The sequence below is a fragment of the Coturnix japonica genome, chromosome 11 (genome assembly GCF_001577835.2).
Source record: "Coturnix japonica isolate 7356 chromosome 11, Coturnix japonica 2.1, whole genome shotgun sequence".
In the NCBI taxonomy this organism is placed as follows: Eukaryota; Metazoa; Chordata; class Aves; order Galliformes; family Phasianidae; genus Coturnix; species Coturnix japonica.
The window spans coordinates 8,346,506-8,361,972 of NC_029526.1; the positions used below are offsets into that span (position 1 = coordinate 8,346,506).

Genomic DNA, 15,467 nt, shown 5'->3' on the forward strand with positions numbered 1-15,467 from the left:
AACTAATCTCAAGGAAGTATCTAGTTAGCCATTCTCTGATGGTGCTAGTCTCAGCTATCAAGTCCTACTGCCTGTACCCAAGGCAGAAAGGTGTTTTAAGCATTTAATCAAAGCAAGAAATAGCAAATTAAATGTTCTGTATGCAAGAACAAATATGTAACTTGAGCACTGAAGTGTCTCACGTTCCAAGGCAGAGCACAGAAAACACATGATACATCCAATGTATTGTAAACACCTTTCTAGTATCAGTTCTCCTGCAAACAACTTGGCACTCCATTACTGCTCAAGCAATAGCTGGCTCTCATATTAGCTAAAGACCATCCAGAGAACATTCATTTAGCCCATCTTAATCCCACAAGGCTTCCATACAAGAAACACTACCAAAACAAGCAACCAAAAAAAGTTTCTGAACTGCACGTGTTATCTAGCTCAAACAAAAGCAAAGAAATTGTATCCTGGTGCCACTAGATATTATTTAGGACATTATTTATGGTATTCTTTTACTGTACTTAAAGGAGTACATCTTAAGATTATATTTTACATTCTTATAGTGATTTCACATATTTAAATGAACACTTTGTCTAGCAGTCTTCAGGTGGGGTTTTGTGAATTGACTCTCAGTGCGCTGCTGTTTTTCCTAGGAAGCAGCAAAACTGCTTCTGATAAGTTCTTTGCAATACCAGGCAAAGTATTATTAGGAATACCAATAATCATATATAGGAAAAAGTTGACTCACCCAGCTGTTGATAAGTATCTGATGGCTGTAAAACATTCCTTCTCAGGAAGCAGCCTTCATCCAGAAAACATTCTCCCTTTGGAGGCTAGCCCTTAAATGAGCCCAGGGAGGGGTGGACCACCCCTCCCAATCAGATGGGAAGCAAGAGTGAATTGCTTGCACCTGTGCTTCCTGGGCCAGCCATCCCCTTCACCAGGTGCTCAATCATCAGTTAGGGTCCTGACAAAACAGTTCTTCTACAGGTGTAAATTATCATCTTTGGCACTGTTCTCATTTGTTGCACTTAGTATGCTGGCCTTCTGCATTCACATAACTTCTTACCTGCTCACCTTAGATAAACCACAGCAAAAACTTATTGATCTCAACTGAAACTATTATGTTTTATTCCATTGGCTCCTGAAGCTGACAATTTTTTCCCCAAGACATAATACTACAATGTTTTGCATTAACTCATGGTGAACCCAATAACTCTGTCTTCAGAAACAGAGAGGAAGTAAGAAAAGCAGCAGACAGCACAAAAGCTGTAACTTCACCAGCTTTGAGGCAGTCGTACACTACAATCTGATATTCTGGTAATGTTTGCCAAAGCCCAAGTAACAATATTTTTTCTGTTAATCCAATGCTTATTTTGGTATTATTCACACTCTGACACACCAGCTGACACAGTGTGACCCCTGTAGTCTTTAAGCAACAAACTGCAAAGGAAACATGACTGCTGTAACACTGGAATGTAGAAAAACCAGATGCAGTTTGTGTCATGTAATGCCCTTTTAATGCAGTCAAGCCAAATTCAACTAACTTGAGATCCATAAACCCTCTAGAGGCTGATGACATTCTTCAGCAAGAACTCCTGGCTGACAACAGCAAGCCAAACTCTACACTTACCCCTGTTATATGAAAACAGCATATATTTGCTTCATTGGTCACTGAAGCTTTTCATTGCATCTCTGGCAAAACCAAAGCAAAATATTTTATCTGATAAAAAACACTACTGTTCTCACTTATAAAAAGCAGTGATTAAATACTGTTTTTGATGCAATGCCTAAGGAAGTTAGAAATCTTGGGATAGCACCATGCTATAATACTATTTAATGGTTAGCCATGTATTGTTCCAGGGAAGCAGCACACCTCTATACTGAGAACTGTACTTAAGGATAATGTTATAATAATATTAAATATGTTATAATAATATTAATATATTATATATTAATATAAATATAAATATATTATATATTAATGTAAATATGTTATAATAATATTAAAAAATAAACTTCACCTTTAATCACCGCTAGCATAGAGGTACTTTGCCTCAGAAGGTACTGCTTGAAATCAGCTATGTGACCAGGAAAAGGAACAAAGTCCTGTCTTAAAATAGCTCCTGAGCAGTATTCACAGAGCTTATAGGACAGCTCAGACTACACTGCATTTATGCTTCTGGGCATCAGAAAATTAAACCTATATGCAAGCATTGTGAAATGCATCACTAGAACTTTACTGCCTGTAAAAGCAAGCCACATATTCCACATTTCCTTTCAAAGTTGGAATAGTGTTGATCATTCTTCCTCCAGTATATTTGTGTGAACAAAATATTTCATCTCACACATTTTACCCCAGTTCTGTCTAAGCACATTTTAAATAAATTAAGACAAAATAAATCCATTTTATTATATTACTTTTTGCCACCTCTATGAAATAACGCTCATATTTGTATTTTGTAAGGGATGTTGACATGCCTAAAAATGGTGCATGAAGTATAATCTTCAAGAATTGCACTGCTAGAAAAATAAATCTAAGACTATGTCTCAAGCCCAGAATGGCACCACTTTTGATTGAAATGGCTCTGAAATATCCATTTTGATTCAGCTATGCTGTAAAATTCATACAATTGATCACCAGTGTAGCTGTAACAAAACTAGTGACTAGTAGCTTTGTTTTCTAAACATCTGTTCATCTTTTGCAAGCATAAAGCATTCCCGTGAAATAAATTACATGCAATCCTTCAGTTTTGGAAAGGAGAACTGCAAACTCACAGCAGGAAAAACCAAGCTACAAAGAAGTGCCAGTCAGATCATATACCAAAAAGAAAAGAAAGAAAAAAAAATCTCTTCCCATGACAGTTTTGTTCATCACAGGTCTCAGTCTCAGTCAAATAACCTTATTCTAATAAAATACTTCTCATCTTTTTTCTCAGTTGCATTCCAAGATCCAGGAATCTCCCAAGCTGATGGAGTACAAGCATGACAGAGAAATGGGAGTCAGGTACTTTAACATAATAAAACAACTTTTTGCAATATCAATACTGAATGATTAATGAGGAAAAAGTAAAAATGATCCTCTCATAAAGCAAAGGTCAACTTTAAAATATTGTCTAATATCTTTATTCATCTTTTTACTACCAGAACAGCAGAGCTTTCCACAAAACCTCAACATGCATGGCAGAATGAGCAAGAAAAGCCCATTCTGATAAAGAAATTAAGTTGTATTTTGGAACAGGAAGCTGTGGTAGAAACTGAAGTTCTCAGTTTTTATTTTGGCAGCACTTTGGTTATTCCAGAAATCATCAGAGGAAAGAGAGGTAAAAATAACCAACGGGACGAGAATGTCAAGTAGTTGAGAAAACAAACTCTTGGCTTCTGGCATTAGTCTCATTTTCACTTTGAGTTCAAACATGAAAAAAATAGTTTTATGAATCAAGAATCAGCAAGGTTTTCCTGAAGAAGGCATTCTACAACTGCCATTCAGAAAGATATCAGAAGCCATTTTTTTCATCTACTATGATCAATGCCATTTAGATTTTCATGTATAATGAAAGTGCATACATTCAAATAGGAGGGTAAGTAGGCATGACCATCATATTAATCAAATACTGGCTTTGGAAGAGTTATCTGCTAGAGCAGGCTTATAGCTTATAGCAAAGCTCAACTTTAACCTTTCCCTCTTAGCGTAAAACAACATCAGCTTCTTTTATGTCGCCAGAACAAAACAGGAACACAATTAGAGCGCCCAAATAGAGATCTTGGTCATCATTTTGAAGCTCAAAATAGGACAGTAAGGACCACAATTTGCATAGAGTGATCTCATTCAAGATGACAAAAAGATATAATATCAAAATTTGCAAAACAACTCATAAGCTCATAAGCCATCTAAACAAAAAGACCTTCTTCAGCATCCTTTCCAACCACACAACTTACTTGTGAGCTCAATCAGTGAAATATATTGAAATTTTCACTCTTAAATTTCCTTTAGTATACTCATTTTTAATTCAATCTCAGCCTATGTAAAGAAATACTTTCAAGTTTGCTTTCTGACCAGTGCTGCATGAAGTCACACACTGTTGGTCATTTTAAGAAAGAAAATATTTGTGAAAAATACTCACAAAATGCAAGGTTCTGAGTTCGGTTTTTTTTTCTAACTCACTCAACTTCTCCACAGAAAGTCTCCTAATGAAGGCATTAGAAATTTAAGAATATACATGTCTGGCTAACATTACAGATAAAATCAGTTATCCAAGTCTCTCATCCCACATCATTTTTTTGTCTTCCATACTTTGGATTTCAGAAAGAAAACAGCACTTATTTGTACATAGTCTTATTAACACTTGGTTCAGAATGCAGGTGTACCAAACCACAAGGGAAACAGCAGAATTATCAAAGAGCACACAGCTCAGTCATAAAGACTCTGCTACTTCAAAAGCAGTGGTCATTTTCACATAGCTCATGTAGGTGTATTTAAGCCATACTTCTACGGTGTTCAAGTAAGGATATATAGCTGATTAAATTAATCATAGAATGACCTGGGTTGAAAAGGACCACAATGATCGTCTCATTTCAACCCTCCTGCTATGTTGGCAGGGTTGCCAACGACCAGCACAAGCTGCCCAGAGCCACATCCAGTTTGGTCTTGAATGCCTCCAGGGCTGGGGCATTCACAACCTCCTTGGGCAACCTGTTCCAGTGTATCACCACCCTCTTGTGAAAAACTTCCTCCTAATATCTAACTTAAATTGAGACAGTAGAGGTTTAAGACCATCCACCCTCGTAAACTGTCATTCGCCCTAAATGACAGGTACAGGACATCAGCACCCTTATTATCCAGTAAACTTGATGGGCCAGCTCACCTTTAGGTGTTGAGATTTTATGTTATGCACCTGTTTACTTAACAGCTTGATCATTTTAAAGGATTCTACCTTTCTGACAAGATCATAATTCCTGATGAAAAACCTTCACCTCATCACAGAATTGCTTTTACTGAATATACTCCAAAATTCTTTTGCCTAGAAGTATTCCCATGCAGTGGGTCCAATAACTACATTCAGAGATAGAGATTTAGTTAAAAATAAAAGTGCATTTTCATGTCTTTCATCTGCAAATCCAGGTCTACAAGATCTAGTAACAGAACATGGATAAATCATCGCTAGAATTTTATGCCAGGACATTTGGTGGTACAGAGACAAAAGCTACTCTATGAATAAGTAAATATATGAAAAGAGAGAGAAAGAGAGAGGAAACAATGATATCTCACCTGAAATGGTGAGACAAAAAACGTAGCAGCAAGTCGCTCAGAAATTGTCTGAACTGGAACAGTATTTACAGAGAGTACGTGAACTGGAAGAGATGTACAAGCAGCTGCAGGAAGCAGGCTAACTGATATCTGCAAACTTACCACAATCAAAAGCAAGTGCTTAAAGCTGTGATTTATTATTATTATTATTAATTAATTAATTAATTTTTACTAAGAATTTCCCTCAATCTCACATAGAACAGCTGGCAGTACTTCAAATCCTAAAGCAAATCCTAAAGCCTCTCTTTCTGTTAAGCATACAGTGAGTACTCACATACTTCCTCAAAGTGAGGAAAGATAGCAGCCTATATGCCCAAGTCTTTGCAGTAACATACAGGACCACAGAGCACCAGACCCAGTCTAAGCATTGACTTCCAGTCAGTTCCTGACTGTAGTCACTGTGCAAGATGCATGACAGCGTACATTTGCTAGCTTGGGTTTTGCTTTTCAAATACATTCACGTATTGGCTTTGACACCAACTGTTCCACTTTAAAGCACGGTTCGACTTGGCACCTTGACTGAAGTCAGAAATTTGTCAGTTTTACTATTAACTTTTTCAAGCTCACAATTACAACTTTTCACCCTCTAAAGCAGCTATACAAAGAATTATCAGATACTTACAGTAACCAAGGACAGTTTTTTTTTTCAGCACCTAATTAACTAAGACAAAAATGCACACATACTTGTAAGTGCTTACACCCAAATTCCATCAATTCTCAATACTCTGTGTCAAGAATTCAATAACATAGTTTCATAAGCCAGTTGGACACCATTCAAAAACTTTCAGCATGAACACTTGATTTTGTTTTGTGTTTATAATAATTACTGGGAACAAAACATATTATTTGCAGTGATTTTATTTACTTCTTTACATTTATATAGCAAATTTGAACTCTTACTACCTTGCAAATATATTATTTTTTATTATCTAGCACATAGGCAAGTGCATCTTATGAAGAAAGTTCTGCTACTATAATTAGTTCTGAATGTCTGGTATAAAATTAGCAACATTATAAAATAATGTAAAATTAGCTGTACAGTCTGCTACAAAGGACTGAAACTTAACACTCACATTTCACTTCACTGTCATTGAGAACTTAATATGTTTCTACAAAAGAAAACCTGTATTTCCATTATCCCATCAGTCTTTATTAATCAGATAATTCAGAAGAAAAGTAGCAACTCAGTGATGCAGATGTGCTCCAATGAAACTTTTGTATTTGAACAGTGGATCCCACACTTAAAATCTGGGAACTACATAATTAATATAGTGTAGCATTTTACTTGTCCTAAGTTAGCATTAAATATTTGTTTTCATTCTGCTGTTTTTAGACATTTAAGTTACATACAACAGCAAATAGACTATTTAAATATTGACCCAATGTTAAATGCTCAGAGTTTTGCAATGTTTATTCAAAACTTCTGTTGCAAGGCAGAAATGCAGATTATAAAAATCTGGTATTACACAAATAATTCACAAGGTTAGGGAATACAGATACAGCATCAGAGGTTACTGATAAAAATGATTTTCCCCACACTGAAAGTTGCAATTCAGTTTAGAGAAGGTTTCCTCACCTTACTTGAAAGACCAAATCTACTCCTTCAGGTCTGTGTCACAGAAAACTTCTAATCGTGCTAATCCCTTTACCCATGACACTCAGAACCCCTCAGTACTTCTTTTCACTGACTTCAGCAGGAGGCCGTTTGATTTTGTTTCCTCCTACCACCCAGGGTTACCACAACTTGGAACACTAACAGCATTTTTGATAAACCCTCTGAGTAATTGTAATTATTTTTTTGTTACAGCTTCAAAAACTAAAACCAATTACCATGCTCCTTGTATTTATTTGTACAAAGTAAATAAATCTGTATAAGACTGATGTTATGTATTTCTAAAGTTAAAAGCCTCTGTCAGTCTGAGCAATATTCTGCATGTAGAGCACAGTTTCACAGTTAGGAGTCAAGTGCAAGATAGGGTCACTAGAAAAGAATAAGAATGACGTGAACAGAACTAATGAGAGAAAGATAAAATTATTTAAGCAAGATGGTGAAAAATATTCACAAGGAATATCTATACTAAATGAATTGTGAAATAGCATTTCAAACCCACGTTTTGTTTGAAAAAAAAAAATTAAAGTGTTTAGTCTGGGGTAATGAATTTCTTGAAAGAGACTATTTTATTAATAATGGATGTTCAGATGGAATCAGATACAGTAGGTGGAAATAACACAGAACCATGTCTTGTCAAATGTGTGATTAATTTTGCACTACAAGTATTGATTTGACAGAATACTACTTTTTTTTTTTTTTTAACCTGTTCACAACCATTTAAGCGTAATGGACTTCTTTATTATCTAAACATTATTCCTTTGTTTAAACCTTTCATTTCAAACCACACTGATGCATTTATAACTAGTTACCAATTCTCTGGATCTTTATATGTGCATTATGTTCTAAGTTTACTCCTCCTCTTTTCAGGTCTATTAGCGTCAATTAGGCTTGCAAAGACGTGTGAATCTGACAGGCAAACTTTGATGAAACACTTGGGCTGATCAACCAAACAAAGATATAATGCTACTGCATTTGTTTCTAATAAATGATTGCATTTAATAAACGTGTATTTGAATATTTTTAACCATACTAGCATTCTATTACTTTTATTAATGTCATAAAACCACTATCTATTGTGATGTACATACCATTTAAGTATCATTAGTCATTGGTGTACACAGGTAAGTTAAAGAAATGGTTGGACTTAGGGATAAACTACATCCTTTAGTCCATCAAGCTACATTTCAATACACAGCAGAGTAGCATTAAGTTGTTACTGAATAAGCACCCATAATAGGCAGGTGTAAATGGTTTGGTAGAATTTTATACTCAGACTATGCCCTTTAGTCATTTAACAGAAATGCAGTTTTCACCTTTCAGCTCCCTCTGTTCTTCCCAAAATTAAAAACAAACCAAAAAATCTTAAGACAGTTTCTCATTCTTTTACTAAGGTTATATAGTATCTTACTCCACAAACCCACTAACTTCTCCAGTAAGATCTGGATGGCACATACCTGTCACGTCATTTGGTCCTACCGACTCCCAGCTACAATCTGATGAACAAAAGTTTGTAAGCGTTTGTAAGACATGGGTAATTGGTAACTAGATATATAATGACCAAGAACTGTAGCTGCCACAAGTGTGAAAATATAGCAGATTACACGGGAATTCCAGCTGTGAAATATGGCCATTGATAGATACACACATTCTCTGAAATAGCACTTTCTATTTCTTAATAGAAAATGCAGTTGTCCTTTATATGCAAAACTGTCAAGTGATGTTTTGAAATAGCCTGGCCCTAAAACATATTTCAGCTTCCTTTTTATAATTCACCTTTTCCTCACATTATTCTAATAACAATAATTAAAAATAAAAAATAAAATAAAAAATAAATGCTATGTCCAGATGCTCTATTGTAAGCATTTGCTGTTCCTATGTAAAGGTGGAGGTATCTTAAATAAAGAGATAAAAAATGCTAAATATTCATTCAGTGGGCAGTTTTAGCAGAGTACCAGTCACAAGATGGCATTGCCAATACTTTCATTTTACAGTAATTTAATTTTCTAGCCTAAATATATCTGTTGGTCAATTGCCTATAAATAAAATTCAGAGATTTGAGCAGAGTCAAAAAGATAAGTGGCAAATCTTAAACATCAAATGCAACAAAGCATTTTTCCAGTTCCATGAAGGAGACATCTAAATACATGAGGATATAGCACGTGCCTTTTAGGGTACATCCTGCTGTTCTTTATTGATATTAATGAAGAAGGACTCCTAAATCTTGTCTGTGTTGGCAAACAATTCACAAAATTCAATTTTATCCCTACTATAACCTAGACACAACCTATTGCTGTTCCTTTCAGTTACTCACATTTTAGACTTATTTAAGCTTTAAATAAAAACGTTAATAGCGGCACATTTATATTAACAGGCTACTGTATCATTTTTCAGTAAGTTAAATTTGGCCTGAAATTCTAGAAATAAATGTAAAACAGTTAAATATAGAGTGAGATTAGAGAGAGAGCAGAGTTTACCACTTTATTAAAATTGTGATTGTTCACATAAAGACTCAACCAGGTCACATATTAATAATTATCACTGACAATCTTTAACATCAGACTAAACCCACAAGTGAAGCAATATTACATCTCTCTCTCTCATTTATCTTTACTGCTTATGGCCCCTCTGTGGTCAGCATGCTGTGAGCATCGTGGACATTTAATTATGAACACATCATAAATGTGGCTGACAAGGCAGAAGCTGGGTTCAGATGCTCCTGGGATGAAGGAAACGTTGTTGAAACCACTTAGACTTGCAGTACTTTCATTCTGTTACAATAAACAGTGTTCTGAGTTACCATATACATACTGAATATAAAGCTCCCTCCCTTTCTTCATTACAGATTTTCATTTCAACAAACACTACAGCATGCCTGGGTGAAAATATGAGAATGCATTGTTCACGACCCTTTAAAAATAAACTATTTACCTTTCACTGTTCAGATGATAATCGTGTAAAATCAGTTGAATAGGGACCGTATGCTGAATTTTTCTACCAGCATCATCTAGATTATTGAGAAAAGGAATAGAAACAACACCCGGGTAATAACACTTTGAAGCACTCTGGATGTGCTGGGTAACAAGACAGATGCCTCAGAGATCTTCACCTAAAGAAAGGAAGTGCTCAACAGTATGAATCATTTCTGCTATGAACACCTATATCTATTATCCCCTCTATGCATCCTTGGGTATCAGTATAGAAACTAGCCTGCCCTTACGCCTTTTACAGCAAAGGCCATAACTATGGGACATTTCATAGATCTTGGCCAACAACAACAAATTAGGAATTTGATAAGACTCCCAGGCATATTGAGTTTTGAATAAAATACTGCTGCAATATGAATATCTTGTCTTATAAACACATATATAGCAAGCAAGACCAAGGCATGCAGGTTTGGTATAAATTACACATAAGGAAATATTGATAGATCCATTAAGCTGTTGTACAGGCATACTAACATAAAACTAGCACAATCAGAATCAGGACAACAGTCTTTCAAAAAGAAAAAGAAAAAAAAAAAAGTTTTTTAAAAAAGATTTTGACTCAAATTAGTTTCAAATCTCACAGAAGCTGTTTTCTACTACTCTCTCCCCAACAACTCCGGTTTGGGATTTTGTGCCTCATGGCAATGAAAATCTCAATAGTAAAAAATAGCACCTCAATTGTACTAAGATTCTCATAACATCATTTTCATAAAAAGCTCTGAATCCTCAGCGTTTAGAAGCATTACAAACAAGAACACTATTTTAATAAAGCAGCCCATATTGCATACAAAGCTGTCAAAAATGACACAAAGACGTTACCTCCAAGGTGACTTTTTTGGTGCAAAAAACGTGCATAACGCTAAGAATTAACATTTGAGCAGAGAGTAAATCTTACAAGTTACCCTGATGCTTAAACACCTAGGCAGGAATAAATGTGCATGCAAAGAACTAACCAGCGTCATGTTTCAAAGCAACTGTCCTCTGTAGTGCTGAGGTACATATTTCTATACCTCCCCAACAGACTAGAAATAGAAAAGACAAAGCATATAATAAAGCCAAGCACAATGAAAGAGCTCTGAAGAGAGAGCTGAAAAGTAGCTATCATGTTGGCAGATAAATTCTACACACAATTATTCATTCCTAGCCTCTTGACATGTAGATTAATGAGTTTGATAACCCAGGCTTCTAAGAAGTAGATTCAACTCTGTTTCACTAGCTTTCTTCTCCTCTTCTAACTACAAACAACACTTTGGTCTATTGAGAAAAAAAAACAAATCAATACATTTGCACAGGTCATCAACATTTTTGCAATTGAAGTCCTATGTCAAAAATATTATATCTGCTGTGGGACACAGCTCGTTACTGGCCCTGTCAAGAACTCGCAGGGGCTCATGTGATCACTGGAGGGAGGAGTTCTTGTTTCAGCACTGTGTGCTTCCATGCCAAGTTCAAAGTCATACAGTAGCCAAAGAAGGGGGGGAAAAAAGAAAGGGAAAAAAAAAAGCTATTCTTATAGTTATAATGACCCTATACTCACTGCAATGTGTTGTGTACATAAAATTTTCTGTTTCTTCCCTGAGGCCAAATGACCTTTTGTCAACACTTTGGTTAATGTTCAGTGATCAAAGTGGATTTTTAAGCAAGTGCTGTACCAGATTCCAGCCACGATGACTTTGCAAGGGGTTGTATCTGCCTTACACCAATACACAGTGATGTGCACCCAGGGTGGGGGAGAAGAAAAATAGGAAAAAACAATAGTTAATCATTTACGGATTTATTCTTTGTTGAGAAAAGCCTTGAACAGGAGGAATGTTTTGTTCCTGAAGGGTGAGCAGCTTTGAGTTCGCCCCACCCCTGAGCCCCCCCAGAAAAAAAAAAAAAAACAGTTATAAATTCCCATCTTTTCAAGTAATAACAGTAGTACACAACTCTTGAGCATTTATCAGGATGTTCAAGGGACGCAGACTGGGTGGGAAGGATGCAGACTGGGTGGGATTTTTGCTGAAATCCCCCCTCTCCTGATTAACTGCACTGCGGCTCTTGAGAAGGGAAAAAGAGGAACCCTGTGGTTTGTCCTCTTGCAAAGTTATTAAGATATTACTTAGATAATCACAATTTTAGAACCCTATCTAGAGTAATTGTAACATTTTTCTTTTTATCTGCAATTGAAAAAGGAATCAAATTACAGTGGGTACACAGTACATGCTAACAGGCTCATCCTGCAGGAAGCCATAAGTTATAATCACCCCAAAACTAGAGACAGGCTTGGGCACTGTGTGTATTGGTTTTTGCTGTTATTTATTTGTTGTTGTTTGGTTTTGTATTTAAAAAAAATTTTAAAATGCCTTACTGTGGGATGGGATACCTGGTACTCACAGGGATGAATGACATTCTCCAGTAATATCTTGCATTCCATCTACAAGGTTTATGATCCTGTAGCACAATACACACCCCCTCACACATCCCAACTGTAAATCTACTGCGTGAGAGGTTATTTAAAGATACAAATTACTGTTATGCACAATCCCCTTTGTAATCAAATATATCTTCAGTTTAGTGTTCACTTTAGAGAGGGCTCATTCCTTTGATGCTCTTAAAGCCAATCTACTGAAACACAAGTTCTGGAGAGAAAGTATTATTCTTCAAAGTAAATCATACAGAGGGAAGCTTTTCTGAAAGAGCTTAGAAATAGCTCATACTGCTGCTTCCAAGTATTCATTCTCAGAAATATTCACAGCACAGCGATATGTATTTAACATACTGAGCTATTGTCATGAGGACATACCCTTCTCATTACAGCAACAAAGGATATGTGTGCATTCAGAGTATCTAATCTCCAAGTAACCCAGAGCATCCAGTTTTCCAAACACCGAATCTTCCAGGACAGACATTTCAGCAAATGAAGGTGAAAGGAACTAAACAGACCAAAATACGAGCATTTAAGATTTAACCCAATCATTGACTTAAATTCTGCATTTGGGAGGAAATCTGGTGATTTATGTCGAATTTATACGTCTCAAAGATCTGCCCTGTTCCCTTCATTTGCTACTCATATCAAAATTATACATCTCTTTCAATCCACATGATCTGCCATATAAATCTTTATCCCACCATCCTGTTGGCACCTTCTCTTAAAGCACTGTGCCAAGTATCTTCATAGGTGTACTACAAACATTGATATACAATGCATAGAGCATAAACTGGTTGTTCAAGAGCATTAGGAAAATATCACAAGCTATAGGCATTCCAAACAGAGAAAGGCATGCAAAATAGAAACTTTACTACTATTGGAATGTGAACAGCATGGAAATTACCAAACCAATAGTTTGTGCATGGTAGCACTCATCATAGTTTTATCTGTAGAGGCCAAACTACCAGTATATATGCACTGCATACAAGATTGCTTTCGTATTCTGCATGTCATTATAAATCATTAAGAATTTTCATGAAAATTAGGAAAAGCAATGACAGTAGTGAAGATGTACTACACAAAATTGTTAACTGAGAAATAAACTGTGTTGTGGAAGAGCTTCAGGATTCACCGAGAGTGATTTCTGCTCAAATATGCTGGGCATCTTTTCCCTTGATGTTGTGAAAATAAGTGGAAGCACTCAATGCCAGTGAGACAGAGATTGAAAAATCTCATTTTATAAGGTGTTGGACATGATGGGTCCCATCTTTAAAGGCATCAAGGAAGCCCCACGCCTGCAGAAGCAAAGTAATCTTCTACATTCCCCAGATCCAAATACAAGCTAGCTTAAGACTCACTTATATAAAACTGCAGGAAGGTGACTGCACATGTATCTATTAATTTGGTCAATGAAAAAAAAGAGTATAAAACCCTCATCTCAAGAGATTCTTTGCCTATGAAGGGGAGACTGTGCTTTAATTTCAACAAAATCTGGGGACCCACTACATCCTCTTTATGTAATAGCTGTCACTGAAAGACACTGGGAACTGAAAAACAGAAATTATTTATTGCAGCCAAATTGATAGGGAGGTGTACATCTGAGCATATTTATCTCTAATTATCTGTTCTTGGCCACAAAGATAGTAGATATGGCAGAAAATACACAGGTTTTTTTGTGTGGTTTTGTTTTTGTTTTGTTTTGTTTTTTTTTTTTTGCTCTGAATTTTGTTTAATGCTTGCAAAAATAAAGATCAAGTTGTCAGAGAAAGAACAGAGTTGAGCCCACTAAAATCATGCCCCAAAATGACTTGTCTATTTGAATTTTAGAACTTATCCTTTATGAAAGTCAGGAAAGGAACAAAAGTGCCTGGCTGCAGGACTCCCAGAAGCACAGGGATTGGCTGCCAAGGAGCATCAGTAGAATTTCAAACTAAGTCACCAGAGCCACTCAACTATTATTTTTTTCTTTCTTGGCAAACACACATTTCCTGTATGCTTTCTGTAGCTAAAATGCAGTATCTTGGATATGTACATGTACTGACAGATGGTACATGCCAATTGTTTTAATGGCAAATATTTCAAACGTTTTGAAATATCTCAGTATTCTAAAGCTGTAAGTTAGAACTGCTGGATGGTGAAATTTAAATCATCAGAGCTGAGGTAGGTAATGTAAGCTGTATGTGGTTTAAGATGTGCATGTCTGCAAATGTGATAATTCTATATTGTTATTACACTGGATGTTTTTTCTAATAAAGATTTGTCTCACAGCTTCCAATAAAATATTCACCTTTTCCCACCTTATACATTGAGTTCCAGGGTCAGCTAGCATAGGGACCCTTTACTGTACTAATTTAAAAGGTGTGTATGTTATGACTAAATTACTTATTGCTATAAAGCAGAGAGATCCTTGAACTAGCTCTAACAAAGGGCACAGAGGAAACTAGCTCCAGCAGAACTCTGTGCTGTCCCTGCTAGATTTCTTCCAGAACCTGAAAAGAAATCTGTATGCTGCTCTGTCAAATGCAGCAGAAACATTTACCAGTGAAACAGGCCAGTAGCAAGAAGCAAAATCCTCATTCCACAACATATTCTACTAATAACACACTTCTACTTCTAACACACTAATTACCGTAAAATACTGACTTTTATGAAGTTCCTTTGATGAGAGATACTATAGCAGGATATAACTGTTGCTTTCTTTCCTTATTTAGAAGTAAAGGATCTTATCCAGACACAAATGAGAGCATTAATTTCACGGCAGCCTTACACAAAGCAAGCAAGGCTCTCTGCCCACCTACTAAGCAACAGATTGAATGCCTGAATACTTTTAGAGTAGGATGGCTTCAATGCACCGTATTTATATACAGCAACAGAGAACCCTGGAATCCGCTCGTGCAGCAGGCACACAATAGACAAGGTTATTGTAAATCCATGCAAGAGTCTAACAAAGTTTATATTAAAAAAAATATACCAAAACTTGAACTTCTGGTCTTTACTGTGGCAGTCTTTGAAAAACAGTATCAATAGAGAAGAAACAACATGTTTTACTGAAAGTACCAAGCCTGATGCTTCGGGAGCAAACACTACCTCTCCCCCTCTGCACACACACACACACACACACCTCTCCACAGATTCACAGGATTAATATGAGACTGGCTTGAGGGT

At 36.1% G+C, this 15,467-nt stretch overlaps 1 long non-coding RNA gene across 1 annotated transcript in view; it reads right to left on the minus strand.

Moving 5' to 3' along the window:
- The window catches only part of LOC107319316, a 151,922-nt gene extending 151,125 nt beyond the window's left edge, over positions 1 to 797 (minus strand). Inside the window, exon 1 of the long non-coding RNA XR_001557733.2 lies at positions 737 to 797. This is a non-coding gene — a long non-coding RNA (uncharacterized LOC107319316). The remainder of the gene's footprint in view (positions 1 to 736) is intronic.
- Positions 798 to 15,467: the final 14,670 nt, after the last annotated feature.